General features: G+C 27.3%; 1 protein-coding gene across 2 annotated transcripts in view; it reads right to left on the reverse strand.

Moving 5' to 3' along the window:
* LOC107449963 (uncharacterized) overlaps positions 1–13,091 on the reverse strand; it is a 354,659-nt gene that overhangs the window by 254,089 nt on the left and 87,479 nt on the right. The window contains exon 1 of one of the 2 annotated variants that reach the window (XM_087166352.1): positions 4,015–4,080. The exons of the other annotated variant lie outside the window; for it this stretch is intronic. The gene's annotated coding sequence lies outside the window, so the exon portion shown is untranslated. Of the gene's footprint in view, positions 1–4,014; positions 4,081–13,091 lie in introns of those variants that run through there. 2 annotated transcript variants of the gene reach the window in all.

Raw genomic sequence — 13,091 nt, forward strand, 5'->3', positions numbered from 1 at the left:
AATTGGATATAAATTGAATTGAAAACATCACGATCTGTTCGAATACCGATGGAAGCAGGAATGATTTAAAAAAAATTTTAAAAAAAACCTGAACTAGGCAATCAAACAGGTTTCACTAGGCAAGCAAACTGGTATTGATAACAAGCATATTAATATTAATTTTTATCCCCTAATGTGCACGCTTTGTTTTCACTTTTAAAGAGGATTCTAAAAAACTTAAATTAAAAATAGTTATTACAGAACACTGAGGTTGAATAAAAAAAAAAAAAAGAAAAAAAAAGAATGCATTGCAGCATGTATATTGCGATATATTTAAAATTTAATCTCTATCTGAGATGGATATCAGATACATATCGATAAATTGTATATTTATATAATCGATATTACATACCTAATACATGAATAATCGATATACACAATTATTAACGAAGCGCTTCGGCAAAAATTACAGTTTTTTTAGTGTTCCCATAAAGCCAGAAATACGGTATTATGGTAGTTTTCACCATACTTTTTGTAAGGTATTCATACGTTCACGAGACCGTTTCTATTACATATACTCTCGGAGCTATTGGCTTTTGGGGAAGCACTTCTTTCACCTATCTTGAAAGGGTTAAAGCGGGAGCCAACTAGGGCATACACCGAACAAAACGCTTTTTACCAACACTAACATATATACTTAAAACTCTATGACTTGCTTCACTTTATACGTTTCAAATATTAAAATCTACGTAAAATATTCATCAATTTAATGAGATTCCGAATGTTTAAATAATACTAAAAACATGTTTGTAATTGAAGTAAATAAAAATAGCAATTCATCAATTAAATGAAATTTCGATTGTTTGAATACTAAAAACATGTTTCTTATTGAAATAAATTGAATTAAATTACACAACGTGAATCGAGCACAAAAATAGACATGATGCAATCGGATCTATAAACAAGAGGGAAAAAACTAGAAACATCTAGATGCTTTCGCATCTATAAACAGAAGCCTTGCTCAACGTCGAGGCACAGAATGGCAGAAGAAAATTCGAAACAAACAAGTTGGTATAACAAAATTAAAAAAATTATGAAACCAAATTGCTTTTTTTCGTGCATTCTTCTGTAATTCTGTGTTACGTACATCGAGGAAAGTTCCGAAGTTATAGAATATCTGTTTTTGCCACATTATTTACGTTGTGTTGCTTTATTTATATATAGAAATGAATGTAATATATTTTCAATTAAGTTGGCTGACAGTTAACTGCAGTTATACGAATCGATAAATTTCAATTGTTCCTAAAAATTATTTTCTTAAAAAGGAAATTTAAAAATTAGACATTATTTTCTAACTAGAACATAAAATCGAACGCCCTTTATTTTATAACACGGTGAATTACTACAAGTGGAATGTCACAGAAAGTGGAATAGAAGTGGAACACAGAAAGTGAAATGGTTCAATTAGGTTAAACAAAAAATGAGCCAAATTAACAATTAAAGATGATCAGAAGTATAAGTAAGAGACCAATGTTAAATCACTTAATCATACCTCACTACCGTGCAACATGATTTATATATCGTAAAGTTATGATTTAACATGTGATTAACATTAATTAAAAAATAGAACTTTGTTAAAAGTACCTTGAAACCGAGACACCCTTGAATATATTTTTTATTATACAGTGTCTAAAATTGTTTTCTTTCATTTTCTTAATAATACGTTTTTCATCACCCAACTCAATATTTATAGTTTTTTTTTTAAAAAATAAGATGCAATATATATATATATATATATATATATATATATATATATATATATATATATATATATATATATATATATATATATATATATATATATATATATATATATATATATATATATATATATATATATATATATATATATATATATACCGCATTTTCATTATAAAATTTTGCGACGTATATATGTGAATATTATCATCTGTCTTCGAACCTTTTTTTTCAACCCTTTTCTTTATCATTTTTAAATACTCATATTTTAATTATTTTTTGTAACAATTTTAATTTAATGGCTATATTTTAATTGTTAATAAAAGTTTTGAATCCATATAATTAATTTGTGCCCCAAAAATAAGATGATTAAAGTAAGACAATTAATGCTTTTTTAAACGAAAGTGTATAGCTTAGTTTTTTCTTTAACTGACAATTAATAAAATGTTTTTTTTTATTTTTAGTTTTACCACTATTTTTATTTCTTTCACTTAAAGTTTTAATGTATAAATTTAAAAAAAAAAATAGATTTATTATCTTTTCACAATGTGATGAAATTAATGAATTCAATAAATATCAGGTGTTTCGAATCAATAAATAATATTACTCATTTCAATATCCTCAAATATTTTACTTCCTCAATTCATTTTTATTATTTGATTATTGAAAATCATTGTTATATTGAAGCAATGGCTTCATTAATATTTGAAAAGCTTTAAATACAAGTTTAAAATAATTTGTTCTACTTTTGAAGAACATTACTTTCAGAAAAGAAGTACTTTATTATTGAATTATTATATTAAATACTCTGATAAAAACTAGCTTAAGCACATTTTTATTCATATTTTTTATTTATAAGTTCTTTTGTACATTTGTCTACTTTTCTTTTTTATTTATTCATTCACAGTCAATAAGTAATTTTAATTTTAAAAGGAATTTATACTGTTTAGGTGATTATTTAGTGGATACGTATAACAAAAAGATGATAATATCTTTTAAATTGAAATTAGAATTAATTTTAATCTATCTTTTTTTATTCTTAAAGATACAAAATAAAATAAAACATCTATAATGTTTGCTTTAATTTATTTGTGAATAACAATAAAACAGAGCGAATACATTTAACAGTTTTATTAGATTTATTACTATTTTCATTTTTGTTAAATATAAGTATTCGAAATGTTCACAGAAAGTTGTAAATAAAACTAAACATTTACTTTTTGAATTATTATATGAGGCTCATATTTTGTGAACGCATATTTCGTAAAATTTTTTAAACAGCTATGATATTTGTTTAATTTTTTTAAATAAAAATCAAACCAATAAATGCATTGAAAATATTTTTGTTGTCATTGAAATTTGTTGAACAATTATAATGTTTGATTTGCTTTCTTTTTTAATGCAATAAAATATGAAAAAACAGAAATTTTTTGGTTGGAAAAACTTTTTTTCCATATTTTAAACATATTTTTAAACATAAGTATTCAAAATATTGACCAAAAGTTGTAAAAAAGCTAAATATCTACTAACCATAAATTTAAAAAGTCATAATAGCGTTTATTTTACACATATTAAATGAAAAATTGTCATTAAATTCTAATGCTTTTCTTAAATTTCTTTTTGAATAACATTAAAACCAATATCATTGAAAATGCCAATTGGATTATTTATGCCCATGTTTTAAACACATTTTTATACATAAGCATTCAAAATATCGATAAAAATTTTAAATAAATTTAATATTCAGCGTATCGGCAGAAAGTTGCACAATAAATTAAATCAATTTTAATTTATTATATCAGGTTCATTTTTATTTCACAGATATGAAATGAAAAATTGTTAATAAATTAAAATGCTTTTGTTTATTTCTTTTTAAATAATAATAAAAACCAATAACATTGAAAATGTTTATTGGATTATTAAACGCATTTTTATACATTAGCGTTCAAAATATTGATGAAAAATTATAAATAAATTAAACATTTACTTTTTAAATTCTTACATGAAACTCATATTTATCGAAACAATATCAAATACAAAAAAAAATTGTCACATAGTTTTAAATGATAATAAAATCAATTTGGACATTTAATTCTGACGTTATTCTTTACGTCTTTACCAACAATCCCTCATAATTTCTTCAATATATATTTTTGTTCTTTACTAAACATCACAATCAAACATTGAGCTGTTATTAAATAACAAACTCTGTCAAAATTCGAATGAAAAATTTATTTTGTTCTTTGAGTGAGAGAATGAATTGTAGAGAAAACTTACCGAAGATGCGAATTGCTGGGGAAGGAAGATCCCTTCTTAAAGCTCGAAATCGTTTTCACGACTGCCGGTGACTCCCAACCACAAGGTGGCGCTGGCGATCTGCGCCTCAATCCAGAGACCCCCCTGTCTCTTCATTTAGATTGTCTCTAGCAAAGATTGAGTCAGACCAATTTCACCGCAACAACAGACAACAATAACTAAATTAAACGAACTCACTATTTGTTTCTGCCCCAACACCCGGACGCTTTTCAAATAAATTTCCAAAAGGGAAAATTAAAATGGAAGTACTGAAAAGAACTTATTTGACTTCTTTTTCTTAATGGAATAGCAAGAAACAATTCAATTATACGGGAATTGGGTCTATCAACTGGATTTAGAGTTTTCCTGGAATTCTCTTTATCGCTAAACGTGTAATTAATAATTTTAAAATAGTCAGTGAAATAACTAGTCCCAAATTTATTTTTAACCCTAAGACATATAATTAATAACCGACAATAGTCCCTGGAATTACTCCTTCCAAACTTCCCTTTATTGCAATACATATAATTAATAGTTTGAAATAATCAGTGGAATAACTCCTTCCAAACTTCTCTTCATTACAATATATATAATTTGAAAGGGTCAGTGGAATAACTCCTTCCAAACTTCTCTTCATTGCAATACATACAATTAATAGTTTGAAATAGTCAGTAAAATAATTGTTTCCGAATTTCTCTTTATCGCTACACATATAATTAATAGTTAAAAGTAGTCAGTGGAATAAATTCTTCCCAATTTCTCTTTATCGCTATACGTATTATTAACAATTGGAAATGGTCAGTGAAATAACTAGTCCCAAATTTATTTTTATTCTTAAGACATATAATAAATAACCGATAATAGTCCTGGGAATAACTCCTTCCAAACTTCTTTTCATTGCAATACATACAATTAATAGTTTGAAATAGTCAGTGGAATAAATGTTTCCGAATTTCTCTTTATCTCTACACATATAATTAATAGTTAAAAATAGTCAGTGGAATAACTTCTTTCCAATTTCTCTTTATCGCTATACGTATAATTAATAATTGGAAATAGTCAGTGGAATAACATTTCCTGTCATTTTCTTTATCGCTATACATATAATTTATAATTGAAAATAGTAAGTGCATGGAATAACTTGTCCTTAATTACTCTTTAAAAGAGTAAAAAGAAACAAGAAAAAATTAATAAGTTTTATTGCTTCGTAATCATGATGGTAATATTACTTTTATTCTCTGGATTTGGGTATTAAAAAGGAAGAAAATATTTACTTTATTGATTTATACGATAAAAGAAATGATTTCAATTTTAATGTAAATAAATTAATTACATGGAATTCTAATGTTTCTAAAAACATTTATTTAAATACTATTTTTAATCAAATGAATGGAAGAAAAAGAATACGTAGTAATGATTATTTATTCGAAAAACAAACAAACTCTTTCGAAATTTTACAAAAAAGACAATGGATACCCAACTAAAGTATTTATATTCTTATATTCTACATAAAGCCATTGAGTTAATTATATATTATTAATAAATTTACTTAATAAATTATTTATATTTTTACTATGTGCAAATCCAATTCGGGCAAATTGGAGTCCGCAAATCTGTTGTTAAGAATCTGTGCAAAATGAGCAAATCATGCCTCTCTCTCACTCTTTTTCAAATTGTATAAATAATTGCCAACCTTATTAATTATTAACTTCTTTAAACTATCCTGTATAATAATATTACCTTGCGCACATCCATTTTCCGGCCCATCCATCGTAACTAGTAAATAAAACAAGCTTCAGTACTTCAGTACGAATGCGCCGTAAAACAAAATCCCTCGATTCAGGCTTTTAGCTCCATTAGCACTTTGTTTTCATATTTTGTAATCTGACAATCTTATTATGAAAATATTTTAAATCATTCTTAAAAGTTTCCCGTGAATCCGTTCATTTGCATCCGCTACTCGCTTTATGGATTTCATTTTGTGTTTTGTTCTGTTTTTTTTCTTTTAATTTTTTTCTGTTTTTTTATGTTGTATTTTAGTTAATGTGTTCTATTTTGTTTCAAGAAAAAATTTTGAATACTCCTCACACTATTGTATTGATACATTTTGCTTTGGCTATATTGAGACAATACAAGAAAACACTGCTTTTTTGTGGATATAATCGTGTGAGCTGATGAAGTGATTATTTGTTTTTTGTTTTCCAGCTTTTAATTATTTTTTTAATATTTTATTTTAATATTTTTTTTCTTTTTCTCTTTTTATTGATCTTTCCATGTTTACTCTATATTATTATGTAGTTGAAAATAGTCAGTGCATGAAATAACTTGAATAACTTGTAACGAATTTCTTTTTATGGCGATATATATAATCAATAATTAAAAATAGCAACTGCATCGAATAAATTGTCCCGAATTTCTCTTTAACGCTTTACAGATAAATAATTAGAAATAATCAGTGGAATAACTTGTCCCTAATTTCTGTACAAAATAATCAATAATTGAAAATAGTCTGTGAAAGTTGCGTATTCCAAATTTATCTTTATCGCAATACATATAATTAATTGCCAAAAAGTGTCCATTGACATAATTTTTTTTTAAATAAAATGTATGAAATTTTTATAGCTACATTTAGATTTCTGTTGCATCTGTTTCCTTGTGAAAGTTTATATTAAACAAAAATTGTAAAAAAAACCCGGTTGTTTTCTCTTTTTTCCCCCTATGAATTGCTTAAATTTTAAAAATGATATTGCATAAATGTTTATTTGAATGACAAATTACCCTGCAGTTTGAAGAAATGTTATTTTAAACTGTATTTTAGAGGGTTAATAGGTTATTTATTTATTTATTTTTTAAAGAATAAAAGTACTTGGTTTCTATTTTTTCTCAGATACTGGTCGACTAATCTTTTGCAGTTAAAGTTTTAATTTATTCGTTTTAAAACACTGCAGTTTAAAAATATGCAAAAGGTTTTATATTTTATAATTTCTAATTTTTATTCCTGTTTTTGGTCTTGTGTAACACTTATTAATATATTAAAGAAAATTTAACTTTGTAATTTTTTCCAATTTTGCACATTTTTTAAAGTTTTAATGGGATATATGCAAGTGACGTAGCGTGGGTATCTCGATCCTAATTGGTTGTTAAAACGTAGTATTTGTTTACGTTAGCAAATGTTCTTTCCATTCTATTTCGAATAAGCCGAGTCTGTCACGATTCAATTCTCTTAAGTAAGATGACTTACGTAATAAGTTTTAAGCACATTTTATATTCCTTCACCAGGATTTCAATTATTTCACTATATATTTCTTAGTTAACGCAAATACAGGGACGAAGCTATGTTGAACATATGCAAATATATTATAAACCAAAGTTGCCAGGTACACGAAATAAGAACATATCACGGTTACAATAAAACACATAAACAAATAATAAATCTAAGTTAAGTAAAATAAGTAGACGAGAAAGAATATTATTTTAACAAAATTGATGAGGTATGTGGTGTTGTATGTAATTAATTTCTCGCTATTTAACATTCTAACATGTGTGGGTCACGCAGTGGTCTGAGACACGGGTTCTAATTGAACACCGAAGTCATCACTGACTGTGGTCAGTAGGTGGGTGGATGACCAGTTTGATCAGCCTACGCAGGGACCGAAGTTGCGCAATTTCGATCATACTTAAACTGTTCTACCGTAAAGTGCGCGACTTCGCACGCAGGTCGTCAGGCTACCAAAGAAGGGGAGCTACCCCTCTGCAGAGGATCAAAATTGCGATGGCATCTCTTCGGAACATCCTCGAGGTGTTTCTTAGACCGTCGCCAATAGCCCATCGTGCAGCTCTAGTGCGACGTAAATAAAGTACCCACCTAACATGTATGGTGAAACTTAGCTCAACTGCTATTATGTTCAACTTTGACTCACCAATTTGTTTATAAACAATCAGTTGGCGCTGATGTCATACGGCACACGTGTGGGTATCCGTGATCTTTTTCTTGAAGTACAAGTGCCCAATTACTGCAGAAAAAAATAGAATAAAGAAATCCATTTTTTTGTTGATCACTAAATTCCCATGAGTGACTGAATATATATTAAAATTACTGCATATATATTAAAATTAATAGAAGAATATAACTATTCTTAAAACTGAAATCGAACTATTCGAATTGAACGAAAAAATCTTACAAATGAAAGGTTTGAAGCTCCATCTATCGGAATATATTAAATGAAAACCAAGACTTTTGAAAGAAAAGATCTTGTTTCACCCCAAAAGTTTGCTGCAATAATTGTTTTTTTTTTTTTTTTTTTTTTTTTAACTTTAACTGTTTTCTTGATATAAAGTTTCGAAAATTCTAATCTAATTTAAAACTTTATAAACACGTTTTTATTATAACTTAATAAATGCGTTTATCGCTAATTACGAACTTATACTTTGTTTGCAATAAGAACTAAATCAAAACATCTTTTTTTATTTATTTACTTTATATACAGCATTTAATAAAAAAATTTAATCTACTAAATTTAGTTGCTGACATGTGTTTTTTGATATTTGGAAAATTTGGAAACTCAGTCGAGAATTTTCTTTAGTTCATAAAAAATTACATATTAATCATTTCTTTTCTTATACAGGAGATGAGTTTTTTTTCTTCATTAAAGCTCAAAAAATTACTCCATTAGTTATTAATTATTAAGATTATGCTTCTTAAATTTCTTTCTTAATGAACATAATGTGATTAATAAACATACGCAGCTTTTTTGCAGAGTAATTAAAGTGATAATTGAAAATTCCTAACTGAATTAGTTTTGAATCTTTAGAAACTTTTTTTAGAACTGCTCTTCTTTCCCCCTTTTTTTAAATAAAATATTTTTTTCTGAAAGTAACTTTTATTTCTAAACTATAAGGGTTTTTTCTTTTTTATTCAAATTTATTCAGGTATATTAAGCTATTATAATTAAGTTTTAAAGATTTACACTTTTTTTTAACGTGAAGTAGGAAAGGTAATAAGCTTATTTTATGTTGATAATTTTTTTTGACAGATTATCAAGTGTAAAAATGTAACCTCTTCTTGAATTTTTTCACTTTCTTTTACCAGTTTCTTTAAGCCTAATAAGAAAACTATCTTAATAGATACCTGAAACTATCCAAGTTATCTTTGTGGTAAAAAAAAATCTGATGAAACAAAATCTAGGAGAGAAGTTTTATGGCGTTTTAAGCAATATCAAACGGCAGTATGAACGACTTAAAAGTTTTTTTCCCCTTGATTAAAATTATTATCAATGGGACACTTTTGTCTTCTCAGAATTTTTTAAAGCAACTAAAATATATTTTTTTAAAAAAATGCCATACATTTTAATAAAATTTAAAATTTCAGAGAGCACAAAAATTAACTGAGTTGTTTGAAACCTTATAACATAGGTTTTATCCACAATGCCAAATGCTAAAAAAATGTTGCAAATGATTATCAAAATATAAGATTCAAAAAGAGACTAGGATATACTTAGTACTACCTAGACAAAAACAAAAAGCCGCGTGAAGGAAGCACAAATAAAAGTATAGAAATGGTCATACTATAGTTTCAGTTCTATAAACAGGAACCTTCCTCAGTGTCTTAACACCAAATTACAAATGACAGTAGAAAAGTAACGCTCACAAAGTGGTTTAACCAATAAGGACAGAGGAACAAGCTTGAACAAGATGATATCTTCCTATGACTAAACTAACTATCGATCTTCTTTTATCATATTCTAGCTGATTATCAATTTTTCGTACGGGGTGAAAATTAAAAGTAAATCATCAATAAATCAGTGTTGAACAAACACTACAAAATGATTCAAAATACTGAAAAGCATGTACAAGCACAAATAAAGCTAGAATAATTTAAGATTTGTTATCTTTTTCTTTTTTTTGAAGTTATACTTCTTATGCGACTTCCAACAAGGTTGCTTTAAACATTTAACGCTACATTTTTATTAGCCGGGAAATCACGTGGTAGGATCCAGTTTTCCCTCATTCATTTCCATATTGTTTTGGTTCTCACTAGCATAAAAATAATAAAAGTCATAAAAGTATTCGCGATCGCAACGCTCGAGTACGCCGTCTAGCGGGAGCCTGTAAATATCAGACATTAATTTATCACGTTTTCATTTAGTTCCATCGAAATCATTGACTGAATCAGACGCCATTTTTTAGCAGCAAATAAGAAACAAAATTTCCCTAAGGAAAAGGCCGAAGAACTTGAAAAAAATCTCCAGAATATTAGTAAATCTTTCAGGAACAGAACACGCCAAACATTTGAAGAAAAATTCCTCAATAATTTTTAATTTCTATTATCAACAAACTTGCAACTGATGACTTCCGATTTCGGATACTGTTACAGATGTGTGTATTAAGGTAAAATGCATTTATTCTGTCTTCAATTCATTACGAATTAAAGTGAAGTCAACATTGCTTTCGTCATTCCAGCGAATAAATATGAATTCAGAACATACAGAATTGTAACAGATATAACATATTCTTCTTCGTTACAGAATAGTATATATTTCTGTATCCATATAATTCGGAAAACAACAATAAAAAATTATCCAAGTTACTTGAAATAGTGCCATTTGTGCTGATTCTTAATTAATTTTAATCGTTTTCTTGGTAAGTATTTTCTAGTTTTGAAAAAATAAGTTCAACTAGAATTCAGCTATTCTGTTTTTAGCTACATATTCAAATTCATATTAATTATAAAATTTTGCTGTGTAGTATGTTATCTAACAGTAATGAAGGGATAAACTATGTATCTATTATTTGAGAATAAAGTTTTCAAACAAGGAACTTATCATTTTGTAATTCTCCGGGAATTATAAATCAGGTAAGTGCAATGATTTTTACAATAAAAAATTTGCCTGTAAATATTTTTTTTTCATTTGATGATGGTTCTCTACAGAATGGTTTTTTACGTCTGATTAAGAACTATAAGAATAAAAAAAAAAGAAACAATATGAAAGTTTTTATTTCAATGTAAAGAATTCTTCAAATCGTTTTTTTATCCTAAGAATTCTTTATTTTCCGTTTTTTAGTTTATAATTTTTTGATAAAAATTGTTCTCAAAATACTTTTTTTGAAAAATTAAATGGTATAACATTATGTGTTTATGTATACTTCTTGTATATTCCAATGTTTGAAGTAATATGATTCAGAAAAGTATGGAATAAAAATTCGGTACTTACGTATTAACGCCACCGCCGCTACAGATTTGGCGGTTTTTAAGTGCCGCTAATCTACACTTAAAATTTTTGCGACAATTCATAAAATAAAACACTTTATTTAAAATCAAAATAGTTATTTCGGTGGAAAATGAGCCGATATAGAGTTTAGCATAGATTCAAAACAATCATATCGCCATATGAACTCTGATAAATAAGATTCCAAATGAAATAACATTTCCAAAACGTACGTTTACCAAGATAAAGTTTTATGTTGTGGGAATTGGTATATTTTCGTTTTTTCGGTAAAATATTCCCCTCCTAAAAAAGTACAATTGCATCTTGTTTTGTTTTTGGCAAATCCCAAAGACGAATTTTTGTAGCACTAAAAATGGCGACAAAAAAGAATTGTTTTTTTTTGCTTTTGTTTCGTCAGCATTCTTAGTTTCTTAGTTTCTAAATAATGATTTTTATTGAAACTTGAAATTTTTTGATAAAAATTGTTGTCAAAAAACTTTGCTTACAAAATTAAATTTCATAAAATTATGAGGCTTATGTATACTTTTTGTTCATTTTAATTTTTGAAGTAATATGATTCTTAAAACTATAGAATGTAAAGTTTAAATGGGCCTTTCATGTAATATCATTAAATTTAGTAAAACTATTTCTCGGGCATTAAGTTTTAACTCTTATAAGAATATACATATTTTTTTCTGTTAATGTACAAATATTTTTCCGATGTGTTTTGGATATTCCTTCTCTAATAAAAAGAGATACCATTTTGTTTTCGTTTGCATAGGAAAGAATATCAAGCATTTTTCTTTCTTAAATTTAATTAGCCACAATAAAGAAGGAACGTTGCAATGCTACGTGCTACATCAACGACGTCTCTAGAGTAACTGAATGACTGTTCATATAGAAATCGCAGGTATTAGTCTCATACAACAACGCCCCCTATAGTTCATTGCGATCGCGAATTGTTTTTCTATAAATATTTTTTAGTTTGTTTTGATACACATATAATTTAATAGGGTAGTATTTTTTATTTTCAAATTTAGTGGATAACAATTGTAAAAAATGAGTGAAAACAATCCCACGGACAATGCGACGGATTTAAGGTTATGATAAGCTACGTCTCTTGTGAATATCAATTGATTGTTAGGTTTTCTCTCCTGAAATTACATTATGACGCATTCACATACATTATTAATACAAATACATTTTCTAGGGCGAGACGATGAGGCAACCACAAGCACTTCCACTGGTTCAAGAGGTCGACGAGGGAAAAATGCACAATATTACCGTCATTACGGAGCACGGAAGCGAGCAGAGCAGGAAAAAGAGTCGTTGAATAGAACTGGTGATCCTTCTACGACTGCTGATTCTTCTACAATTAACGTCGCTGGTTGCGATGTTTAACTTCTTCCGTGCGGAGGGACTCCACGCACTATTTTTTTTCGTTTCTTTCTTTCTTTTTTTTTAATTTTTTTTTTTTATTTTTTTTTTTTTGCTTTCGATACGTTATTAGCAAAATAAGCTTTTAAATGTTTATCCCAACGAAATAAAGATTAACTGTATTCAGCATCATTTGGCTTAACTCTCTTGCTCAAGACCCAACTGATGATAATAAAAATGAATCACAATCGAATTATTTCCTCTTGTCCTTGTTACCCCGAATGACCGAATGTCGACTTTCACCGGTGAATGCCAGCAATCACATAGTCGCTTTGGCCCGAAATATTTGCTATATCCAATTTGATATTAATTTATTCGTTGGTATTATTATATTTATTCGTTATTTTAATATCTTCTGAGGATAGATTAGGAGAAACATTAATGTTCGGAGTACCGGTTAAATACATACTGGGCAGT

Source organism: Parasteatoda tepidariorum, chromosome 6, assembly GCF_982258835.1.
Source record: "Parasteatoda tepidariorum strain Cologne lab strain chromosome 6, Ptep-v5.0, whole genome shotgun sequence".
Taxonomy (NCBI): Eukaryota; Metazoa; Arthropoda; class Arachnida; order Araneae; family Theridiidae; genus Parasteatoda; species Parasteatoda tepidariorum.